A 26,655-nucleotide genomic window follows, 5' to 3' on the forward strand; every position below is an offset into this window, starting at 1 on the left:
TCTTGATGTGAATGGAAGGGGAGAGGGAGTGGGAAAGGGGATGGTTGCGGGTGGGAGGGACGTTATGGGGGGGAAGCCATTGTAATCCATAAGCCGTACTTTGGAAATTTATATTCATTAAATAAAAGTTAAATAAAAAGAAAAGAATGTGTGCTCTGCTGTTACTTTATCTGCTGTGTGGAGGACTCTGTAAATGTCGGGTCAAGTTGGTTGATGCTGCTGTTCCTCTATACCCTGTTCATTTTCTGTCTGGGTGCTCTGTGAGTTCTTACGAGCTGGGTATTGAATTCTCCACCTATTACTGTTGAACTCTTTTTAACTTTGGCAGTTTTGGGCCCATTCCTTCTGTTAGACTCTGCTGTTGGCTATGGATACATTTGTAGATCTTTCATCTTCCAGCCGCTTTGACTCTATCATTGTGATGCAATCTCTGTCTTTGTCTCCAGTAGTATTTCTAGACTTAAAGGCTGTTTTGCCAGATAAAAATATAGCCAGTCCAGCTGCCTCCGGATTCCCCTTTGCATGTTACACTCTCTCCATTTTACTTTGAACCTGTTTGTACTTTGCATCCAAAGTGTGTTTATTGAAGATAACATATTATTACATCTTGCTTTTTATCTAGTTTGAATGTTTGGTGCTTTTAATTGAAAGTACTTATTGATATGATTGAAATTATGTCTGCCATTTTTGATATTTGTTTTCTAAATGTTTTAGGTCTTTTAAATTCTCATCCTTTGCTCCTTCTTTTGTGTTATGTGTTGAATTTTTTAACTTGAAATTTTTAGTTCTTAGGGATTAAAATATGCATCATATTGCAGTGTATTTCAGCCTAATTCCAATAAACTATGGAAATTTTCTTCCAGTACAGCTTTCTTTGCTTCTCACTCCTTTATGTTATGTTATTAATGCTGTGTGTATTCCGTCTGTACATGTCAGAAATCCAATAATGGAGTGTTATAATTATTGCTTATATTAACTATGCCTTCTAAAGAAGCCAGGAGAGAACAGTGGGAAGTCAAGTACATAGTTCTGAAGGGAGGTCTGGATATGAGCCAGTGGATTGGGAGTGTAATGCAGTTATCTGGGAGGAAATATCCCAGAGTGAGGAAGGAGAGGTTTGTGTCCTGGGAACTATCCCAGTTTTAGATATGGCTGTGAGAGGTGTCTTATGAAGATATTAATAGGCAATTATATTTATGATTTTTATGTTTTATTGATGTTTACCCTTTTATCACTAGGGGAAGTTCCTTCTTATTACTGGCGATTTCCTTTATTTTGAAATTTATTTTGTCTGATACTAGTATTAAAGGATGAAACTGCTCACAAGAATGTCACCTTCCCACCCCTACCGTGGTCCCTCTCTGTCTAGCCCCTGCAAAACTGCTTGCAACACTAGATAAGCAAAAGGCTTCCAAGGCTTCTGGAGAGCCCCTGGTACCAAGTTCCCTTGGCAACCAGACCAGATAAAACTCACCAAGTCTCTTCGCAAGAACAGACCATTGCCCCTGTTTGCTTCCATTAGTGACCTGTCTCTGTAGAGTTCCGCTCTGTATTTTACCCAGTCACGCATATTTTAAAGACAATAAAATGAAGGGTAGTTTTTTGTTTACAGAAATATTTACCTTATCTGTCCCTCTGCCTTTCAAATAAATGAAAAATAGACAATAACTTTCTCAATTTCTTTAGAAAAGATAAAAGAGGCCAGTGCTGTAGCCCAGCAGGTTAAAGCCATGGCCTGCAGCGCCAGCATCCTATATGGGCGCCGGTTCGTGTCCTGGCTGCTCCACTTCCAATCCAGCTCTCTGCTATGGCCTGGAAAAGCAGTAGAAAATGGTCCAAGTCCTTGGGCCCCTGCACCAGTGTGGGAGACCTGGAAGAAGCTGCTGGCTTCGGATCAGCTCAGCTCTGGCTGTTGTGGCAATCTGGGTAGTGAACCAGTGGATGGGAGACCTCTCTCTTTCTCTCTGGCTCTACCTCACTCTGTAACTGTTTCAAATAAATAAAATAAATCTAAAAAAAAAGAAAGATAAAAAAGTTAAATGCCATAGTTAAAGTGAAGGTTTTTTTTTTTAATTTAATAATGAACAAACTGTTGGCCTGAACAAGCGCACATTCAAGTGGTAGGGTGAGATGTAAGGTAAGGGTGTAATGTAAGTGGTGCTGAATTTACAATGGGGATTGTAGAGGGCTTGTTGACAGCACTCCACTGAGACAGAAAGGTGATGGGAGTAGGGGAGGAAAGGTAGACTAAGGTCTGGTAAGTAGTGGGATAATGGAAAACCTGGCAGGGAGTGGTCAGCACGTGGGTGGAGGCTGAAGTGACATGTCCAGGTTCATGGGAATACGGAAAGGATGGATCCAGAGCAGGTGAACAGGCCTTCATGACCCTCACTGTGGTAGGATGTGATCCAGAGCAAGGTGAGCTGGCCTTCATGACCCTCACTGTGGTAGGATGGATCCAGAGCAAGGAGAACGGGCCTTCATGACCCTCACTATGGTAGGATGGGATCTAGAGCAAGGAGAACGGGCCTTCATGACCCTCACTGTGGTAGGATGTGATCCAGAGCAAGGAGAACGGGCCTTCATGACCCTCACTGTGGTAGGATGTGATCCAGAGCAGGTGAACGGGCCTTCGTGACCCTCACTATGGTAGGATGGGTCCAGAGCAAGGTGAGCTGGCCTTCATGACCCTCACTGTGGTAGGATGGATCCAGAGCAAGGAGAACGGGCCTTCATGACCCTCACTATGGTAGGATGGGTCCAGAGCAAGGTGAGCTGGCCTTCATGACCCTCACTGTGGTAGGGTGTGATCCAGAGCAAGGAGAACGGGCCTTCATGACCCTCACTCACATCCTCTCCTGTCCACAAACTGTGGGCGTGGAAATAATGGGCATTATGTGTACAGTGTTATCTGTGTTACCCAATTACTTATTTTCAATGCCCTAAGGAGAAATGTAGGTGCTGAGTGTTTGGAATTGAAGTCCAGAGATATAAGAGGGAGGACTGAGGACTGATAGAAATTTTGGACTAGCTCTAGGCAAAGCAGATTGGACGGTGACAGATAGGAGCTAAGATTTTTGAAAGAACAGTTTTATGTCCACAAGTGGAGCTGGGTTTTCTGAATTTTTCATACTAACAGCCTTAAATTGGGAGAAGAAATTCTTGTGGGATTATTTTTACTGATTTAGGAGTACAGAATTAATTTCTGCTTAAGGGATTGTAATGGGAGGGGAGGAGTTGGACTCTAAGGTATAGAGGAGACTGATACAGTAAGGGAACAATATTGATAAATAAGTTTCAGTGAAGGTGACAGGTTGATATTTCTTATAAGGGGGCTGGCGCTGTGGCATAGTGGTTAAGGCCACCACCTGTGGTGCCGGCATCCCATATGGGTGCTGGTTTGAGTCCCAGCTGCTCCACTTCCAATCCAGCTCTCTGCTATGGCTTAGGAAAGCAGTAGAAGATGGCCCAAGTGCTTGGGCCCCTTGCACTTGTGTAGGAGACCTGGAGAAGGCTCTGGGCTCCTGGCTTTGGATTGGCCCAGCTCTGGCCTTTGTGGCCATTTGGGGATTGAAATGGTGGATGGAAGACCTCTTTGCGCTCTCTCTCTCTCTCTCTCGCTCTCTCTCTCTGCCTCTGTTTCTGTGACTCTGCCTTTCAAACAAAAATTTTATCTTTAAAAAAAATTTCCTAAAAGGGAACGAGGACTAGGGACAATAGAAGATTCTGATATGAAAGTGGGAGATTAGAGGTTAATGTATCAGAGCTGGAGCACATTGAGTTCCTGAGAATGACTGTTGAGAGGGTTCTGTTCATCAGCTTTTTGTTACTTTATAAATCCATGAGAGGAATAATTTAGGAGGAAAGAAGGTTCATTTAAATTTTACAGTTTTGGAGGTTCACAGTTCAAGATCAGGTGACCTCATGTGTGGAGGAAGGATCCCAGGGTGAACCACAAGGCAGAGAGAAACACAGGGATTGGGAGCCAGCACTGTGGTGTAGTGTGCTAAGCCTCTGCCTGCAGTGCTGGCATCCCATGTGAGCACTGGTTCGAATCCTGGCTGCTCCACTTCCAATCCAGATCTGCTATGGCCTGGGAAAGCAGTAGAAAATGGCCTAAATCCTTGGGCTCCTGCACCCACATGGGAGACCTAGAAGAAGCTCCTGGCTCCTGGCTTTGAATCGGTGCATCTCCAGCTGTTGTGGCCATTTGGGGAGAGAACCAGTAGATGGAAGACCTCTTTCTCTCTCTCTCTCCCCCTCTGTCTGTCTGTCTATCTGTAACTCCACCTCTCAAATAAAAAAAAAAGAATCACAGGGAGCACACTCTGCTTACAAAGCCAGTCCTCTCATGAGAAACCCTCAGTGACTTTCCCCTTGGACCACATCAGATGCTGTAATTATGTTGTCTCTACACTTAACTCACTGACATTCATCCTCCAGGTGTTAACCCTGATAGCACTAACATAGTATGTGGGACGTTGGGAAGCCAAATACTGTTCACACTGTAACAAGGATTCTGTTTTTATGAGGTCAGGAAACTTGTAAGTAGGGACTTGATTGGATTATCCACACTGGCAAATGAATGTAGAGTAGAAAATGGTTGGTGGAACACCTGCTTTTCATTTAGTGGAGGCAGTAACAGATGATGCTGCCTGTTGGTAACAAGGGGAGTTAGAGGCTATGCTGTTTTATCTTCAGAGGAAGAGAGTTTTTCTCCCGTGAAGATGAAATGTGTGAATTTCTTAGTAGTAGGGGCCTCTGTCTTTTGAATATTTTGTGATATTAATATTGAAAATGATTTGACTTTTTTATTAAATCAGTGATCTTTAAAATAGGACATTGAGGCTGACGGAGCGGCTCACTAGGCTAATCCTCCGCCTGCAGCACTGGTACCCTGGGTTCTATTCCCGGTTGGGGTGCTGGTTCTGTCATGGTTGCTCCTCTTCCAGTCCAGCTCTCTGCTGTGGTCCAAGAAGGCAGTGGAGGATGGCCCAGGTGTTTGGGCCCTGCACCCACATGGGAGACCAGAAGGAAGCACCTGGCTCCTGGCTTCGGATCAATGCAGCGCACCGGCTGTGGCGGCCATTTGGGGGTGAACCAACAGAAGGAAGACCTTTATGTCTATATCTCTCTCTCACTGTCTAATTCTGCCTGTCCGAAGAAGAAGAAGAAGAAGAAGAAGAAGAAGAAAAAGAAGAAGAAGAAGAAGAAGAAGAAGAAGAAGAAGAAGAAGAAGAAGAAGAAAACAAACAACTGATGATTCCCTGTGATTTATGAGATAAAGTATAAATGCCCCTTTTCAGCACCTTAGGTCAGTCCTATCTGACCACAGTGTTTTCCAGCCTTGCTCTAGCCTCCATTCATACACACCCTGTATTCCACTTTCATGGGACTTGACATCCCCTGCATACCTCGGGTCTTTTCCCAATTCCAGGTCCCTACACAGTTTTGTTCTCTTTGATAAGAATATGCTTTCCTCACTTTCCTGATCCCTACACCTTCTACAGGACTTAATTCCATGGAGAAATACTCAAAAATCATTCAGGTTAGTTAGAATTAGTCCCTTCTTGATTATAATCATTGTGTCAAAAATAGTTTTTTACATGTAGTTCACTTTTTTTTTTTTGACAGCCAGAGTGGACAGTGAGAGAGAGAAACAGAGAGAAAGGTCTTCCTTTTCCGTTGGTTCACCCCACAATGGCCGCTATGGCCAGTGCACTGTAACTGGTACACCGCACTTATCCAAAGCCAGGAGCCAGGTGCTTCCTCCTGTCTCCCATGCAGGTGCAGGGCCCAAGCACTTGGGACCTCCTCCACTGCCTTCCCGGGCCACAGCAGAGAGCTAGACTGGAAGAGGAGCAACCGGGACAAGACCGGCACCCCAACCAGGATTAGAACCCGGTGTGCCGGCACCGCAGGCAGAGGATTAGCCTATTGAGCCGCAGCACTGGCCAAGTTCACATAATCTTAAAAAATTTAAAATATACCCTGAACTAAAAAATATGAATTATTAGCATTCACCTGCAGTTTACCAATATCTACTATCACATCTGGTACGAGAGTAAGTCAGCAAATTTTGAGTGAATAAATAAAATGACTTACTGATAGCACTAACATAGTATGTGGGACTTCACACCTCTGATGAAGAAATGAAATATTTGGCCTGTTGAAGATTCTACAAATACTCAGATATCATCAGAATGAACCATATCACAAAAAATGATTCATTCAAGGTTTTTTCCTATGTACCAGCCTAAATTCTCCGTACTTTGCTGAGTTGATTATAAACAATTTTCTTCTCTAAATCAATAATAGCTGATCTTCAGAACTGAAGAAATCTAATGGACATGAAGAATAGAATTAAATTCTTCACAGTTTATTCGTTCAATTATTAAGTAAAAAATACCCTTCAAATGCCTCATCTGTACCTATCAACTTCAAAAACGAACCCCTGGAATTAGCCAACTCTCATCACAAAGGAAACTGATATAATACTCAGGAATGCAAAGGAGTTTGGAGACAAGAAGGAAGACAGGTAAGTGCATGTGCACCTGCTCCCCATGTAGGACCTCTGTCCTTAATGTGTTGTACTACGTGAATTAACAGTAAAACTACTACTCAAACAGTACTCTATACTTTGTGTGTCTTTGTGGGTGCAGCCTATTGAAATCTTCACTTAGTATATACTAAGTTGATCTTCTGTATATAAAGATAATTGAAAATGAATTGTGATGAAGAATGGGAAGGGAGAGGGAGTAGGAGATGGGATGGTTGCAGGAGGGAGGGAGGTTATGGGGGGGAACTGCTATACTTCAAAAGTTGTACTTTGGAAATTTATATTTATTAAATAAAAGCTAAAAAAAGAATATTTCTCATTTTCCTCTGAAATCAGAGCACACTCATCGTCTTCTGAGCAACTGAGAATCATTTGTATTTTACTTCACCTCTTTTGGACACACAAATTTAGGAGTGCTATTTACTATTTGGTCAAAGAAATGGGGGTAGCTGTGCATATCACTTGTTTTTTTTCCCCCCCTTTGGCTTTTTTCTTTTTTTTTTAACTTATTTTAATGAATATAAATTTCCAAAGTACGGCTTATGGATTACAATGGCTTCCCCCCGCCATAACTTCCCTCCCACCTGCAACCCTCCCCTTTCCCTCTCCCTCCCCCCTTCCATTCACATCAAGATTCATTTTCAATTCTCTTTATATACAGAAGATCAGTTTAGCATACATTAAGTAAAGATTTCAACAGTTTACACCCACATAGAAACACAAAGTGAAAAATACTGTTTGAGTACTAGTTATAGCATTAAATCTCAATGTACAGCACACTAAGGACAGAGATCCTACATGAGGAGTAAGTGCACAGTGACTCCTGTTGTTGGCTTAACAAATTTACACTCTTGTTTATGGCATCAGTAATCACCCTAGGCTCTTGTCATGAGCTGCCAAGGCTATGGAAGCCTTTTGAGTTCACCAACTCTGATCATATTTAGACAAGGTTGTAGTCAAAGTGGAGGTTCTCTCCTCCCTTCAGAGAAAGGTACCTCCTTCTTTGATGACCTGTTCTTTTCACTGGGATCTCACTCGCGGAGATCTTTCATGTAGGGTTTTTTTTTTTTTTTTTTGGCCAGTGTTTTGGCTTTCCATGCCTGTAATACTCTCATGGGCTTTTCAGCCAGATCCAAATGCCTTAAGGGCTGATTCTGAGGCCAGAGTGCTATTTAGGACATCTGCCATTCTATGGGTCTGCTGTGTATCTCGCTTCCCATGTTGGATTGTTCTCTCCCTTTTTTATTCTATCAGCTAGTATTTGCAGACACTAGTCTTGTTTATGTGCTCCCTTTGGCTCTTAGTCCTATTATTATGATCAATTGTGAACAGAAATTGATCACTGGGACAAGTGAGATGGCATTGGTACATGCCACCTTGATGGGATTGAATTGGAATCCTCTGGTATGTTTCTAACTCTACCGTTTGAGGTAAGTCAGCTTGAGCATGTCCCAAATCTGTGCATATCACTTGTAATATTTAACTGGAGTCACTAATCTTTTTAAAAGTTAATTAATTAATTAATTTTGAAAGAGTGAAACACAGAGGGACAGACACAGAGACATATATTCCATCTGCTGGTTTACCCCCAAATGTCCACAATAGCCAGAGATAGACAAAACCAAAACTAGGAGCCAGCACTCTATCAGGTTCTGCCATGTGGGTGGCAGAAACCCACAGAGTTGAGCATTCATCTACTATCTCCCAAGTACATTGGAAAGAACATGGATCAGAAGCACAGAGAAGTTGGGACTCAAACCAGGCACTCCAATATGGGATGAGGGCATTCCAAGGGATGGCTTAGTCCAGTGAGTCACAACACCTATCCCTGGAGTCACTGATGTTATACAATGGCCACAAATGGTCCCTGGAAAACTTTGCTTTTGACATTGACTTTCCATCTCTAAAATTAATTTTGAAAACTGGGTAGGATTTATATCATTCATCTCAAATACATTTTTATCTACATTGATGGTCGTCACTTTTTTTTTATTTACAGAGAGGGAGGGAGGGTGGGAGGGAGAAAAGAGAAGAAAGAGTAAAAGGGGAGAGAAAGGGGGAGAGGGAGAGGGAGAGGGAGAGGGAGGGAGAGAGAGAGAGAGAGAGAGAGAGAGAGAGAGAGAGAGAGAGAGACTTTCCATCTGTTGGTTCACTCCCCAAATAGCCACAACAGCCGGGGCTGTGCCAGACTGAAGCCAAGAGCCTGGGACTCCATAAGAAAGGGTGACAGTACTTAGGCCTTCTCCCACTGCTTTCCCAGGTGCTGGATCGGCACTTTTATGGTATGCTGTGGCATATTTATCTGCCACACAATGATGCCAGCCCCATCAATGGTTCACAAAGCATGTTCTGGGAATCCCTAGTGGACCCTGACACTATCAAGGGTTCTTTTGTTTTCTTGTTTGCTTGTTTTGTTTTAGTGAAAACTACTTTCATGGAGCAGGTAGTTAAGATGCGTGTATCCTAAATTGGAGTACCTGACTTCAGCTTTCTGATAATGCAGATCCTGAGAGGTAGTAGTGACAGTTCAAATAACTGGGTCCCTGCTACCCACATGGATTGCATTCCCAGCTCTCAGCTGTGGTGGAATGAGAAGGCCATGCCAAGATGGCTGCTGGCAAGCGAGCATCAGTTACTCAGGAATGGCTTTGAAACCCAACTGGCAACAGGCTGTGATTGGTTAGGTCATAAACCGCCCCTTGACCGGATTGGCTGCCTTGGCTACCTAAGCCCTGTACCAACTGAAATAAATGAATCTGCAGGCTGCTCACCTCTGGCCCACTTTCACCCAACTCCCGGGCTCTTTGTGATGACTCGGCGCCTCTTGCCCCCACCACACTCCTCCTCTCAGAACGAATCTACAGCAACATCTGGCACCCAACGCCCCAGCCCAGCTCTAGCTATTGAGGGCACTCGGGGTGTGAACCAGTAATTGGGAGTGCTTTCTCCTTCTCTCTCTCTCTCTCTTCTTCCCTCTCTCCCTCTCATATAAATATGTAAAAAAATTATATGAAAAATAAGATGCATATGTATGGGAGTTTTCCAGACTGATTTTACAACAGGCTGAATACAGAAGCAGGTAAGAGAATCAAGCAATCTTTCTTTGTGCCAGACATTAGAGATTTGCAAAAATATAAAATAATGGTACTTTCCTCATTAAATATGTTTTAGAAAATAGCTATTTTGATTAAAAGTGTTATTTATGGTAGCATTTAATAGCTGTAGTTTAAACAAATTCATAAATTTTATGTTTGTCACTCTTAATTTCTGTATGTTTAATAATAATAGGCATACAAAAAACCATAAGTTCTTATGGGCCTCAATTATTTATAAGACTTTTAAAGAGTATTGAGAACAAAAAAATCCTGAATTTATGATACAGTTTTATAGTAAAAATGTTTCCTTTTTAGTTTTTAAGTATTACAGACAATTAATAATATATTAAGAGTAAATTATGGGTTACCATTTAAACTAATTTACCATCCAAATTAATGCTTTTTCTTCCCAAGAAAAGTTATCTACTATTGATTTAGATTAAACATTGAATTAAACAGGAGTAGAACTGGCCATTTTTGATACTCATTCCAAATTATTCAAATTACTCTCAAAATACTTATGGCCAGGAGAGCGTCTTTAAAAAAAAAAAAGATTTATCTTATTTATTTGAAAGACAAAATTACAGAGAGAGGCAGAGCCAGAGAGAGAGGTCTTCCATCCACTGTTTTACCTCCCAGATGACCACAACGGCCAGAGCTGAGCTGATCCAAAGCCAGGAGGCAGTGGCCTCCTGTGGGTCCCCTACACAGGTACAGGGGCCCAAGAACCTGGGCCATCCTCCATTGCTTTCCCAGGCCACAGCAGAGAGCTGGATTTGAAGTGGAGCAGCCAGTACCCAAACCAGTGCCCACATGTGATGCCAGCGCTGTAGGCTGGGGCTTTAACCTGCTGCACCACGGCACTGGCTCCAGGAGAGCTTCTTAAAAGATCTAGATTTCAGGATCTGACTGTTTCATTAACTTACTGGGTAACCTCAGCAATGTCAATATGTTGTTTGAGCATAATGATTTTGTTGCCTGTAAAATGAGACTAACAGTAATAATAAAGCTTACTGAGTAATACTAAGTAACATTTTTCTCAGTGCTTTGTATTTATTAATCACTTAGTTCTCATGGCAGCCCTATTAACAAAGCATTTATTATCTTATTTTGCAGAGAAGAAAATTGAACCATAGAAAAATAAACTTATCCAAAACAATTAGAATGGGGATTTGAACCCATAAATCAGAGTTTTTATATGATTATATGAGAGCACTTCAAAATGTTCGTGGAAAATGTATAGTATAAAAAACTGCATGGACTTCAAATATTTTTCTACAAAAATAAATTTATCTTTTAATTCCATTGTCCATGAACTTTTTGGAGGACCCTTGTATGATGGTTCTCTGATTCCATCAGCCCTATGTAAAATGACAGCTTTCTCAACAATGCATGCCATGTATGCTGAATAGTAATCTACAGGATTCCAGCTTTAACTTCACAGACCCTGTATCCCCAGATTCCTTTTCTTTTAGCTTTCCTATACCCCTCTTTTTTTTTTAACAGGCAGAGTGGACAGTGAGAGAGAGAGACAGAGAGAAAGGTCTTCCTTTTCCGTTGGTTCACCCCCCAATGGCCACTGTGCCTGGAATGCTGCGGCTGGCGCACCATGCCCGCTCTTCTTATAACTTACTTCTCTGATATTATTTTCAAAATATGAGCCTTTGTATATATAGAGAAAGTGTTAATCATGTTACTCTCAAGTTACCTTAAATTCCCCAATATGTACATTTCCAAATGGACTAAATAAAATATATCTATGAGCTGAATGTATGTAACCCATAAGCAGTCATTATGCAAGCACTGACAGCTAAACCAACTCAATCTTACTTCATTTGATAATTATATTATCACATATCATGTGATATGAGACCAAAAATGTTGAGAAAATTAAGCAATGATTTTAAAAAAGAATACTACTACTACCATGTTACAGAATGAGTCTACTTGGACAGAACTATTCAGAGAACATATTATCTGAAATAATGACTCAGAAACCCTATGGAAAAGCTGAAGGTTAGGCATGTGAGAAAGTACAAGGGAGTATATTATGTCACTTTCCAACTCAAAGCACTCTAGTGACTTCTAAATATTAGAAAGTTATAATAAAAAACACCTCCAAATCTCAGTCTAAAAACTTCCCCCAGTCTTCCCTCCTGATACTCTTACCATAATCTGTACACTTTGGCCATGCCTGCCTCTTTTCCTTTTTTTTGATATATTTCATTTCATTTCATTTCATTTCATTTCATTTCATTTCATTTCATTTCATTTCAGGGCCTTTGGATTGTAGTTCCCTTAGACGTTGGATATCTCCTTTCCCAAATCTTCAGGTCTAACTCACTTTGTTTAGGAGGCCTGTCCGTAGTACCTGTTATAATTAGCACCGCAAATGCCACTCACTACAGTATTGTAATCTCTCATTTAGAGTCCGATGCTGTGGCGCAGTGGGTTAATGCCGTAGCCTGAAGCGCCAGCATCCCATATGGATGCTGGTTCAAGACCCAGCTGCTCCTCTTCAAGTATAGCTCTCTGCTATGGCCTGGGAAAGCAGTAGAAGATGACCCAAGTCCTTGGGCCCCTGCACCCACGTGGGAGACCTGGAAGAAGCTCCTGGCTCCTGGCTTCAGACTGGCACAGTTCCAGCCACTGAGGCCAACTGGGGAGTGAACCAACAGATGGAAGACCTCTCTCTCTCTGTGTAACTCTGACTTTCCAATAAATTAACAAATCTTTTTTAAAAATCTCATTTAATTGTTTCTTATGATTTATATATACTAGTTGTATTCTTTTTTTTTTTTTGACAGGCACAGTTAGACAGTGAGAGAGAGACAGAGAGAAAGGTCTTCCTTCCATTGCTTCACCCCCGAAATGGCCGCTATGGCCTGTGTGCTGCGCTGATCCGAAGCCAGGAGCCAGGTGCTTCCTCCTGGTCTCCCATGTGGGTGCAGGGCCCAAGCACTTGGACCATCCTCCACTGCCTTCCTGGGCCACAGCAGAGAGCTGGACTGGAAGAGGGGCAACTGGGACATAATCCGGCACCCCAACTGGGACTAGAACCCGGAGTACCAGCACCGCAGGCGGAGGTTTAGCCTAGTGAGCCACTGCGCCGGCCAGCTGTATTCTAATTTATTGGTTTACTTGTCCATTTTCTTTCTTCTCCTGGCTTGGATCCACGTAGCTCTGGCCATTGCAGCCAACTGGGGATGGAACCAGTGGATGGAAGACCCCTCCCACCCGCCTCTACCTCTCCTCTCTCTGTGTAAATTCGACTTTCAAATAAATAAATAAATCTTAAAAAAAAACTGTCCTAAAGAAACTCATATTTTATCTCGGGAGAATGTTAGACAAATAGAACTCTAGTTCTATCTGTTAAGCATATTTTTTACATGCAATAAATCTGAACTTTGACATCCATTTCATTTTTTCTTGAGGAGCACTCAATCCAGTGCCCTTCTTATCACAGAAACAAATTATAACCTAATCTGGAAAATCAAACATCTCTATCCCCATGTCAACATTATTTTTGTTTCAGGAATTAGCAAATATTTAATACAAGGCCAATCACTGCATTGTTTTTATTAAGAGGTAGAAAGAGATAGAGAGATCTTCCACTGGCAGGTTCACTCTTCAGATGGCTGCAACAGCCAGTGTGGAGTCAGGTCCAAGCCAGGAGACAGGAGCTTCTTTCTGGTCTCCAAAGGGGGTGGCAAGGGCCCAAACACTTGGAACATCTTGTACTGATTTTCCCAGGCTATTAGCAGGGAGCTGCATCAGAGACTTGCATGAGCGCCCATATGGAATGTCAGCATTGCAAGCTGCTACAGCTTTATTGGCTACACCACAATGCCATAAAATCTCCCATATTTTAAAGTTACCTGATAAACCACCTGAATCCCACCTGGAAATTTAATTTACTTAAGCAGTGTAAAGCAACGTAAACACAGGTTCCAGAAATTAGGTTTGGACATCTTTAGGAAGCCCTTAATGTGCCTATCACATGGTCTGAACACCTTGAAACTGTCAGATTCAGTTAAAAGGCTACGAGAAATACAACTTATTTTTATTTAGTTAGTTATTTATTTTTGAAAGGTCGAGTGACAAAGGGAGCGATCTTCAATCCACTGGTTCACTCCCCAAACAGCCACAATGACTAGGGCTAGTTCTGGACAAAGCCAGGCACTCAAAACTCCATTCAGTTTCCCACTTGGGTAGCAGGAGGAAAAGCACTTGGGCCATCCTCTCCTGCAATCCCAGGCACATTCACAGGGAGCTGCCTAAAAAGCAAAGCCACTGGGACTCAAATCATTGCTCCAGTATAGGATGCCAGAGGGCATTTGGCAGCCAGTTCACTGTGTCACAATTCTGGCTCCTAAAAACCTATTTTAAATATAAGGCAGGGGCAGGTGCCATGGTGCAGCAGGTTAATCCTCTGCCTGTGGCGCTGGCAACCCATATGGGTACCAGTTCTAGTCCCAGCTGCTCCTCTTCCAATCTAGCTCTCTACTGTGGGCTGGGAAGGCAGTGGAGGATGGCCCAAGTGCTTGGGCCCCTGCACCCATGTGGGAGACCAGGAGGAAGCACCTGGCTCCTAGCTTCATACTGGCATGGCTCCCACCATTGCGGCCATTTGGGGAATGAAACAAAGGAGGGAAGACCTTTCTCTCTGACTCTCCCTCTCACTGTCTGCAGCTCTACTTCTCAAATAAATAGATAAAATCATTAAAAAATATAAAGTAATACATTTAAAATAAAAGTTAGAAAAACATAAATCACTGTAATCAAAAATCTGGGCACAGGGAAGAGATGGCAACAAAATGGCCAATGAGAATTCTGGGGAGCTATCCCTCCCCAGAAATATGGAAAATCCATCAGATTAAAACACATTGGCCCTCTGGAAGCTAGCAAAGATATACAGCCACCAAGCAAACACATAACCAGGAGCAAAAGCACTGAAGCACTGCACAGAGCATTAGGACATGCTAGCTTACCCTTGCCCCTTTCCACACCCCAGCACAATCCTAGTTTTGAAGGTCTCAGAACAGCTAGTTTAAAATAGTTTGAAAAATTCACTAAAGAAACCACACCTACAACTCACAGTCATAACAACAACTAATCCTAGAGAAACTTGAGGAATCTGATTTCCAAAGTTACCTCAAAATATCCACTATTCAAATGAAAGAAATACAAGATATGCCAAGAGACAAGACAGTATGGTTAATTCATAACAAATAAGAAATTAACAGATTCTCCCTAGGAGGTACAGATACTGGAATTACTAGAAGACAATAAGTCAATTGTTAGAAATATGTTCAAACAGATGAAAAAAAGAACTAATGGAAATCAGGAAATAGATATCAACAAATAAAGAATATCAGTAAAATGAAGTTATGAAAAGGAACCACATAGAATTTTTGAAACTGGAATGAACAACTGAAATAAAAACTCACTAGAGAGGTTTAATTTCACATTTGTGCAAGTAAAAGAAAAAAACATTAGTGAACTTGAAGGATTCCTAATTAAAATTATCCTGTCTTAGGAGCAGAAATAAAAAAAAGCTAGATTATCTCTGTTAACCATCTATGTTAATTATACAGAAAGTAAACTTTAGAAAAAAATAATGTTACATACAAAAATGAGAATCATGTCATAGTTTTTCATTTCAAGAAGGGGCAGTAAAGACATAGAAGGCTTGAACACAGTAGCAAACCATTTGACAGAATTAACATGTGTAGTATACTTCACAAATCAATAGAAGAAGGTACAACTGCATGGCCAAAATTAAAAAAAATCACAAAAAAGTTAAAACTTCGAGTTAGATGAAGTATATCCTCCTACAATAAAAAAGTATTAGAATCAATACCAAAAATATGAAAATACATGAACACCTAGAAATTGAATGTAATCTTAGAATTAATGAGGAACTCAAAAGGAAAATTGGGAGGTATTTTGAGTGGAATGAAAAGCAAACACAAAACAGTGAAATTTATGAGATACAGTTATAGCAGTGGAGATAAATTGTTAGCTCTAGTTGTCTATATCAGAATAGAAAGTTCTCAAACCAGGAACCTTAGCATTCTACCTTAAGCAATTTTTAAAAAGAGTATCAAAGTAAAAGGAAGTAAATAAGTAAAAATGAAAGAAATCACTGAAACAAAAAAAGCCAAGAAGAAAATCAGTGAAACATCTTTTTATGGGCATATAATGACACATGATAGCAATATATCAAATACAGAAGTCAGATTGAAGTAAGTAGCTAGAACTGTCACATCAAAATAAATATTGACAGCAATAGGTTATATTGAATCAAAAGGAAACCAAGAGTCTATGCAGATAAGAATAGCAAATAAGTAAATATAAAATCTGATGTGGAATGGTATATTTTGGTTTTGAAATGAGGCATTTATCTTTATTGGGAATGTTTAAATTTTGACTCAGAATGTGAACACACACAACTAACACAATGAAACATTCATTTCATAATTCAGGGTTTTTTTTTTTTTAAAAAAAACAACGTTTATTTATTTGAAAGGCAGAGTTACAGAGAGGCAGTGTCAGAGAAAAGGAGAAAAGTCATCCATCTGCTGGTTCACTCCCAAAATGGCCACACCAGCTAGAGCTGGGCCCATCTGAGCCAGGGGCCTGGAGCTTCTTCTGGATCTCCCACATGAGCACAGGGGCCCAGGACTTGGACCATCTTCTACTGCTTTCCCAGGCTACAGCAAAGAGCTAGATAGGAAGTAAAGCAGCCAGGACTTGAACCGGTGCCACATGGGATGCCGGCACTGCAGGCGGCAGCTTTACCTGTTAATGCCATGGCATAGGCTCCCCGAAATTAAGTTCTTGACCTGAAACATCTTAAAGTCCCTGTGGGGGTTATGTGGTACACTGTGAGCATTCTACATTTCACTGCCCAGCGTGCTTTTTCTGTCTTAGCCATATAGTAGCTGACTAGCTTTGGGGAAAATAGAAGTAGTGTACAATGAAACTTTCATTAGTTGCTTATATGCCCCAGTGTTATTACTTGGTTATGGGAATATAAAAGGAAGAGTAAATAGAAGAAGGAGGAACTACTTAAAATTGGAAGAGTTTACAGTGAGGATAAGCAAGCCATTAGTTTCAGTGGTTTAAAATTAAGAGAATTCACTACTGAAATAGCTAACTACATATGTCTATAGCTTATCTAAGAAAGCTGAAGAAAAAGTAGTAGGCAGCAGGCAGAACCTTAGGTTAGGAAATGATCAAACATTTAGGAAATCTTCATCCTGTCTGGAATGGGATAAGGTTATAAGCAAGTAAAATTATTAACAAATATGGTAAGCAAAACATTGTTTTTAAAAATTAGAAACTAATCAAACACCAACAAAAGGAAGAATATTCTATCACTTAATACATGCTATTATAAAATATTATTCATGAAAGTACTTTTTAAGAGCATAGTAAATGAGCATAAAAAAATTAGCAAGGAGCTGATGCTGTGGCATAGTAGGTTAAGCATCTGCCTGCAGGGCTGGCATGCCATATGGACACTGGTTCAAGTCCTGGCTGCTCCACTTCCAATCCAGCTCCCTGCTGATAGCCTGGGAAAGCAGTGGAAGATGGCCTAAGTGCATGGGTTCCTGCCCACATGTAGGAGACCTGGAAGAAGCTCCTGGCTTCAGACCAGCCCAGCTCTGGTCCTACCATTTGGAGAGTAAACTAGCGGTTTGAAGACCTCTATCTGTCTCTCCCCTTCTCTATAACTCTGCCTCTCAAGTAAATAGATAAATCTTTTAAAAACAAAAAAAAAATTAGCAGGGCCAGGGCCGTGGTGCAGTAGGTTAATACTCTGCCTGTGGCGCTGGCATCACATATGGGTGCCGCTTCTGGTCCCGGCTGCTCCACTTCCAATCCAGCTCTCTGCTATGGCCTGGAAAAGAGCAGAAGATGGCCCAAGTCCTTTGGGCCTCAGCACCCATGTGGGAGGTGGGGAAGAAGCTCCTGGCTCCTGGCTTCAGACCGGCACAGCGCCAGCTGTTGCAGCCATTTGGGCAGTGAACCAACGGAAAGAAGACCTTTCTCTCTGTATCTCCCTCTCACTGTCTGTAACTCTACCTTTCAAACAAAATTTCAAAAAAAGCAAAATCTGGAAAGAACCAGCAAAATGTTAAGAACAGTTGTTCTGAGTAATTCTATTTTCCAAACCCTGTGAATTTGATGAATATTACTTTCTTAAAAATAATGAAAATAAATCAGTCGGAGTTAACAACTCCCACCTAACAAGGAGCACCAGCCCTCACTACATGTGTGACTATCTCAGTACCCACATCACTGGAAGTAGTTGTCTGAGATTCTGTGCCCTGTAAAATGCCTATCTGTGGAACAGGCCAACCTTGGTCTTGCCGTCCTGGCTTCTGAACGTCATGACCGAAGGTTCTGCTTCCACCCTCAGGAGTGGGCCTTGTCTCTGCCCACTGACCCTAGGCCTCGGAGTTCCCAGGTAAACCATTCCTTACAAACAGACTTCCGCAAGCCGTGACACCCCGCCACAGACGCAGTACAGGAGTGAGAGGGGAAGCTGCATACCGGAGCAGCACCCTACCAGACTCTGCCGGGTCCCCCAGCAGTGGACGAAAGCACCTGCTGGCTCCTCTGAACACAAGCAGCGGCGGGCGAGCCCCGCAGTCCTGCTCCTGGGAGGACGGCTCCTAGTGTTCGGACTGGTGCTCGGACGACGGACACCGTCCTGCTGGCCCGCGCAGGCGCTGAGGGCACTGGGCCCTCTGGGGCCTGGCAGAGCCCATGTGGTGACAGCCCATTATCCTTGAAGGGGAGGAAATTACAAGGTTGTTGGAGGGATAGGGAGAAAATTTAAAGTGGTTTGTAGTTCCTGAATAGGTTAAGCATTGGTACATGAGGGTACAGACTAGAAAGGGAAAGAGTAGAATGTCAAACTGTATTTTTTCGGGCCGGCGCCGTGGCTCACTTGGCTAATCCTCTGCCTGCGGCACTGGTATCCCATATGGGCGCCAGTTCTAGTCCCGCCTGCTCCTCTTCCTGTCCAGCTCTCTGCTGTGGCCCAAGAGGGCAGTGGAGGATGGCCCAGGTGCTTGGGTATCTGCATCTGCATGGGAGGCCAGGAGGAAGCACCTGGCTCCTGGCTTCAGATGAGTGCAGCGCCAGCCGTAGTGGCATTTTGGGGGGTGAGCCAATGGAAGGAAGACCTTTCTCTGTCTCTCACTGTCTAACTCTACCTGTCAAATAAGTAAAAAAACAAACAAACAAAAAAACTATTTTTTCAAAAGGCAGAGGTACCTATTGATTATTTCTAGAGAATTGGAATAACTACCTGGAATGGAGGCTAAAAGCACGAGAGAAGGATTAGACAGAGACCACGTTATTAGATGTTTTGTCCATCTGGATAAGAGGGCCCCCAACTGCTTCTGCCCTCTTTAAGCACTGTGACCAAGGCCCATCCCAACTCTTTTCCCTCCCAGAACCTGAACAGAATCAGCATTCTTCCTGCATCTCTAAGCTTCAGTCAGTGTCCTCACTCTAACAAAAACAGAAATGCAGGAGAGAGAATGCTATAGTAAAAATCTGCTTTGTTGTCATTTTGTCACCCAGCATTCACTTACTTTTGGTAAATATTCTTTCTATTGCCCTTTGGGGAACTAACTCCATTCTGTTTCAGATCATGTGCAAGTAGAATTGTCTTTTCCTGATACTCTTATTTTAAGGATAACTTTGGACAAAAAGTTCATCCCCTGTTTTGGGCAACAGTGACTGGTTAGATGTGTGTATGTTAGCACATTTGAAGGAACTAATACAAGAGACAACCCATTTTTAATTATGCTGAAGGTTGAAGGATATAACTGTGAAACTTCCAGACACAAAGACATAGTGAAGCCAGCCTAAATATAGCCAAGAAATGCTAGAAAATGAATCCTTATGGTATCATTAGGCCAGCATGAACCCTGCTGCCCAAGGCCATTCTCATTTCCAGACTTTTTCAGGTACCCAAGTCAACAGCTTCTCTTTTTTGTTGAGTTATATTTGCTGTCACTTACATCCAAATTCTTTCTCACAACAGGAGGAATCTCTCTATTCTTGGCTTCTTCTTCCATGTTTGCCCTCTAGATATTCATAAATATTACCTTTTCTCTCAAATTGTCTTTCTATACAGGGGGATAAAGTTAATGATTTCATACTGTTCTAAGTATTAAATGGAATAATTACAGAAATGACAAATTTGTTTCACAACACTAAACTATGGCACAGAGTACTTAATTTTTCTATATGAAATCTGGCTCAAAGCCTCAATTTTAACAGGTGGGAAAATATCCAATGTGAGTCACTCCTGGGGCCTTTTGTCTACTTAGATTAGTATCCAATGTCAAACAAAGATACTAAGGTTGGCCAATGCAGTGTTTTGCTGCAGCTCCCAAACAATGGAGCTTGAACATTAGTCATCTCAGCAAACATCATTTCATTCCTTAGGAACCGCTACTGCCTCCTAAACGACTTCCACACAGGACTCATCCACTTAGAACCTGTCTTTACAATACTACTGTGAGGCAGCTCTCCAACTTTCAATCCCTTACCTCATCTTCTTCAACCTCATCTTCTCTTCCTAGGAACACCTAGATGAATGCCACTCCATATGAGAAGTTGGATAGCACTATACGAAAGATGTGTCATGTGGAAGCATGAGAACCAAATGTCAGATGGGTGTGCTATATCACATGTATTTGTAAGATCAGGAATTAAATTTAATTAATTAGAAATCAAATGTAAAGATTAGAAATTAAAGGAATAAATGAATGTAAAATAAAATTTTTACTTTTTAATTCTTAATTGGATTAAGAATTAAAAAATGGCAACTAATTGGGTAATTACAGTATATGCATAAGTGAAATGAATGTGATAATGAATAGGAAGGAGGAATTGGGAAGACTTTATCATAAGATATCTAAACTACCTGTAAAAATTTAGTTATTTGAAAATGGACTTAGATGACTTGTGAGTGTATATTACAATCTCTAATGCAGGCACTGAATTATTTTGGAAGAAATGTTATTGGTAAGCTGAGAAAGGAGAAAAGATTGAATCACATGAAATTTTATTTAAAATATTATCAAATCATAAAAGAAGAGTAACGGCATAACAAGAAAACCAGAAAACAATGAACAGATGGCAATAGTAAATTCTTATATATTGATAATTATTTTAAATGTAAGTGGATTAAGTTTTTCCATTAGAATAGAGTGGCTGAATGAATAAAATAGCAATATCCAACTTTATGCATGTAAGAGACTCACTTTAGCTTTAAGACCACACAAAGGCTGAAAGTGAAAAGGTGTAAAAAAATATTCCATGCAACCAGTAACCAAAAGAGAACAGATGTAGTTATTTCAGACAAAATAGACTTTACTCAAAGGAATGCATTAAGCACCTCATAAAGATACCTGCACCTCCATGTTTATTGCAACATTATTCACAATAGCCAAGATATGGAGACAACCTCAGACTCCAGTAATTAAAAATGGATAAAGAAATTGTGAGAGTGGAAGTAAACACACATGACATATTTTGAAAAATTCACAGAAAATGGAATTAACGATAAGTATTTGGCACAAAAAGAAATCTATGCAGTTTCTTCATAATTTGCATTTTCCAAAATTTTTTAAGTGCCTTCATAGTTAGAATTACAGAGACCTTGAAAAAGAAGAGCCTTCCTTTTGCAACAACAGCGATGCAACCACAGGACATTATGCTAATGGAAATAAGTATGACACAGAAAGAAAACTACTATGTTATCTCACATAGAAAGTCTAACAAGAACATTTAAAAGTTGAATACATAGAACAGAAAATAGAATGATAGCTACCAGTGGTGGGTTTGGTAGGAGGAGAGGATAGAGGTCAACATACACAAAGTTGTAGTTATGGAGGATGAAGAAGTCTAGAGAATGAATGTACATCATGAGACCTATGGTTATGGTTAGTAATATTGTATTATGTCCTGGAAAATTGCTAAGAGAGCATATTTTTGAATGATCATGAAACAAAGCAAATTACAAAGGAGTAACAGATTATGACTATGTTAGTTACCTAACATAAATATTTGAAATAATGATTTCATTATGTATGACATGTCTTCAAAAAGTTGATGGAATTGCATATTATAAAAAGAAAACTTGGGGCTGGCGCCATGGCTCATTTGGTTAATCCTCTGCCTGTGGTGCCGTCATCCCATGTGGACGCTGGTTCTCCTCCTGGTTGCTCCTCTTCCAGTCCAGCTCTCTGCTATGGCCTGGGAAAGCAGTAGAAGGTGGCCCAAATCCTCAGGCCCCTATACCCACCTGGGAGACCCAGAAAAAGCTCCTGGCTCTGGATCAGCACAGCTCTGCCTATTGCGACCAACTGGGGAGTGAGCCAGTGGGTAGAGGGCCTTTCTCTCACTCTCTCTGCCTCTCCTTTCCTACCTGTGTAACTCTGACTTTCAAATAAATCTTAAAAAAATAAATCTTAAAAAAGGACTTGTGCCATCTTCTGTTTTCCCAGGCCATAGCAGAGAGCTGTATTGGAAGTGGAGCAGCAAGGACTCAAACAGGCACCCATATGGAATGCTGGCACTGCAGGCAGCAGCTTTACCTGCTACGCTACAGCACCAGCCCCACCAATCTATCTTTTACTTTCATTTTGCACAAACCTTTTGAAATATCCTCCTATATCAAAATGTATTGTATACCTTAATATATCATCTAAATCAAAGAGAGAGTAAATAAAATATCATCTAAATAAAAGATAGAGTAAATAAAATCATTGTTGAAAATCACAAAAGACAGACAAAAGTTGCAATGACTAGTCAACAGTTCCAGACATGGTAGATAATCCAAGTCTGAGAAAATCGCCTTAAATGTAATTCATCTAATTTTACCTACTGAAAGATAATTTATTACCTACAATACACTCATTTTAAATATAAAGACAGATGGAAAGTAAAGAGATAGTGGAAAAAACACCATGCTCACACTAATTAAGAAAAGGAGGGTAACAATATAATTTCAGACAAAGCAAACTTTAGAACAAGGAAAATTATCAGGAATAAAGAGCAGAATGTACAAAAGGGCCAATTATCAAGAAGTAATAGCAATCCTTAATAGGTATACACTTAAAAACAGAATGTCAGAATACAAATATATGAAGCAAAAATAAAAACACAGGAGAAACAGCTGAATCCACTTTTGAATGTTGGAGATGTCAGTGTGGGGAGCAGGGCCCAGTGGGGAGCAGGGCCCATCGCCCGGGAGACAAATAAGTACCAAGACTATGGACAAATAAATACTGAGGATAAATACTGAGATTACCGAGACTAGACTAAATTACTGGAACTGCTAAGACTAACTCTATGCATCTGATCTCCCACCATATGGTGCTGAGAGAGAGTAAACAACTTCCACACAGCTGCCTCACCAATTCGACTAACAAGCTGCGGGAGCTGATCCTGCTCCTGATTGGAGGAGAACAGCGTGCTTGGCGTGTGGGCAGCAGAGCACGGATTGGTGGAAGAGGACTATAAAGGAGGAGAGAGACAACATGCAATGGGAACACCTGAGGAACCCCTGAGAGAGCCGGCTGGCAGTTTGCCGCTCCTCCGCGGAAGCGGGGGAAGCGGCGGGGGTGCCACCCCTCCATGGAGGCGGGGGTGGGGGGGCAGCAGCTAATCCGGGGAGGACCGGGGAAAGAAACAACAGCAAATCCATTGCCGCCCCTCCGCGAGCCTGCGGAGCGAGCGACATGTCAGCAAGTCTCTGTTAGTAAGATACAGATTCAGCAAGCAAAAAATCATAAAAACATTGTTTATCTGAACAGCACCATCAATCAACTTGACCTAATTGGCATTTATCAAATATAAGTTGCACAGAGAGAGGAGAGGCAGAGAGGGAGAGAGGTCTTCCATTCATTGATTCACTCCCCAATTGGCTGCAATGGCCAATTGATCCAAAGCCAGGAGCCAGGAGCTTCTTCCTGGTCTCCCACGTGGGTGCAGGGGCCCAAGGACTTGGGCCATCTTCTATGGCTTTCCTAGGGCATAGCAGAAAGCTGGATTGGAAGTGGAGCAGCCAAGTCTCAAACCGGCACCCACTTGAGATGCCAGCACTGTAGAATGCAGCTTTACCTGCTATGCCACAGTACTGGAACAAATAGAAATTTAAATCTACTCTTTGACTGCAGTGGAATAAAACTAATATTTAGTAACAAAGACAGCTAGAAAATCCCAAAATACATGGTGATTAATCAACACAATATTAACACATGGGTCAAAGATATGTCAGGAGGAATTTTAAAATATTTTAAAATGAAAATTCAACTTAGGAAATTTTGTAGTATCCAGCAAAAGCAGTTCTTAGAGGGAAATTGAGAGCATTAAATTCCTGTGTTAGAACAGAAGAAAGAGCTAAACCCTCTTAGTAGCTCTGGTTTACTCACCTGATTGATGCCTCTGTTCCAAGAATATTAGAAAACATAGACTCCTCTTTACTAATAGAAGGCAAAGCACTACCCAGGAAATCAATGATAGGAATACCTTGGAAACCAAGCTGTATCCCAGCCATGTTTCAGAAAAGCCCTTCTGACAAAGAACATGGCCCACATGATCAGAAACTGGACACTAAGAGTATACCTTGTAGACCAGATTTCCAGGCCCACATCACAAAGCTTTAGTTCAAGAGGTTGGGAGAAGGAACAACATGGGGGATATGAATTCCCAGTCCTATCCCCCCTACACACTAGATGATCTGTTCATCCTCCTGGGGTCCTTTAGATCCCTCCACACTACCTTCCAACCATATCGTTCCATTATACCATATTGTTACCTAGGCATTAACTCAAGACCTCATGTAAGTTTTGAACAAAAAGTCTAATATGCCCAGGGACTTTTACCCTCAACATCCTCTGTTCTGAAATAAGGCTTTCTATATATACAATGTACTTCTAACTCTACTGTGGGGAGCAACTCGGACTAGACTAAGTTACTGGAATTAAGACTTAGTCTATGCATCTGCTCTCCCACAATATGGTGCTGGGAGAGGAGTAAACAACTTCTACGCAGCTGCCTCTCGCCAACTTGACTGATAAGCTGCAGGAGCTGATCCTGCTCCTGATTGGAGGAGAGCAGCATGCTCGGCATGTGGGTAGCAGAGTTGGGATTGGTGGAAGAGGACTATAAAGGAGGAGAGACACAACATGCACCAGGAACATCCGGATAACATCTGAGCAGCCCCCGAGAGAGCCAGCCGGTGGTGTGCTGCTCCTCCGCGGAAGTGGGGAAAGTGGCAGGGGGAGCCACCCCTCCGCGGAGGTGGAGGGGTCGGCAGCCAACCCGGGAAGGACCAGCAGCAAACCTGGGAAGGGCCGAGCAGACAAAAGAACAGTGCAGGGTCCTGTGTCGTTCCTCCGTGAAGAGGGGGAGCGACACTCTACAGAATCAGTAATAGACTCAGCAACAGCCCCCTCCCCCTTATTTCCTCAAAAGGATTCATGTTTGCTAAAGACCATCACTAAAGAACAGAGTAGCCTGTACCAAAGAGCACACACCCCAATAAAGAGGAAGATGAGGGCATGGCATATCTACCCATGGCAACAATTTAAACATCTTTTAGTATTCTTTCTCCTAGAATCCCTTTGTGGCTATTCTGTTCCTGAATGCTCTCAAATCTTGTTCCCTCCACAGAACCTGCTCTGCTACTCCATCCTTCTTCCAAATTCCCTCTCTTCTTCCCAGCATATTTTTATTCTGCCTTGACTTTTTTTTTAAGATTTATTTGTTTACTTATTTGACAGGTGGAGAGTTACAGAGAGGCAGAGGCAGAGAGAGAGAAGTCTTCACTCCCCAAATGGCAACTATGGCCAGAGCTGTGCCAATCTGAAGCCAGAACCACGAGATTCTTCCAGGTCTCCCATGTGCATGCAGAGGCCCAAAGACTTCAAGGTTCATTCTTGTTGTAGCACTCATTAATGTTTCCTTTTTATGGCTGAATCGTATTTCATTGTAAGTGTGTGCCACACTTTGCTTATCCATTCATCAGTTGATGGACATTTGTGTGGTTTCCCCATTTTGGCTGCTGTGAATGCTGTTGCTGTGAATATTTATGTGCCATTTCTGTGTGCTTAATTTTTAATTTCTCTTGTGTATGATGCCTAGGAGAAAAATTGCTGGCTTAAATGGCAACTCTGTGTTTAATTATTTTAAGGAACTGTCAAACTGTTTTCAAAAACACACCATTTTCATTCTCTCACTTTTTTTTAACTTTCATTTAATGAATACAGATTTCCAAAGTACAGCTTATGGATTACAATGGCTTCCCCCCCATAACTTCCCTCCCACCCGCAACCCTCCCCTTTCCCACTCCCTCTCCCCTTCCATTCACATCAAGATTCATTTTCGATTCTCTTTATATACAGAAGATCAGTTTAGCATACATTAAGTAAATTATTTCAACAGTTTTCACCCACACAGAAACATAAAGTGAAAAAAATACTGTTTGAGTTCTAGTTATAGCATTAAATCTCAAGGTACAGCACACTAAGGACAGAGATCCTACCTGAGGAGTAAGTGCACAGTGACTTCTGTTGTTAACAAATTGACACTCTTGTTTATGGCATCAGTAATCACCCTAGGCTCTTGTCATGAGCTGCCAAGGCTATGGAAGCCCCCTGAGTTCACCGACTCTGATCATATTTAGACAAGGCCATGGTCAAAGTGGAAGTTCTCTCCTCCCTTCAGAGAAAGGTACCTCCTTCTTTGATGACCTGTTCTTTTCACTGGGATCTCACTCACAGAGATCTTTCATTTAGGTTTTTTTGTTGTTGTTATTGTTGTTTGTTTGTTTGTTTTCCAGAGTGTCTTGGCTTTCCATGCCTGAAATACTCTCATGGGCTTTTCAGCCAGATCCAAATGCCTTAAGGGCTGATTCTGAGGCCAGAGTGCTGTTTAGAACATCTGCCATTCTATGGG

General features: G+C 41.7%; 1 protein-coding gene across 1 annotated transcript in view; it reads left to right on the top strand.

Annotated features, from left to right (window-relative positions):
* LOC127491474 (uncharacterized) overlaps positions 1 to 25,994 on the top strand; it is a 58,978-nt gene extending 32,984 nt beyond the window's left edge. The window contains exon 4 of the mRNA XM_089306473.1: positions 25,482 to 25,994. The gene's annotated coding sequence lies outside the window, so the exon portion shown is untranslated. The remainder of the gene's footprint in view (positions 1 to 25,481) is intronic.
* Positions 25,995 to 26,655: the final 661 nt, after the last annotated feature.

The sequence above is a fragment of the Oryctolagus cuniculus genome, chromosome 1, assembly GCF_051225735.1.
Source record: "Oryctolagus cuniculus isolate XC-2025 breed Fujian yellow rabbit chromosome 1, ASM5122573v1, whole genome shotgun sequence".
NCBI classification, from domain to species: domain Eukaryota; kingdom Metazoa; phylum Chordata; class Mammalia; order Lagomorpha; family Leporidae; genus Oryctolagus; species Oryctolagus cuniculus.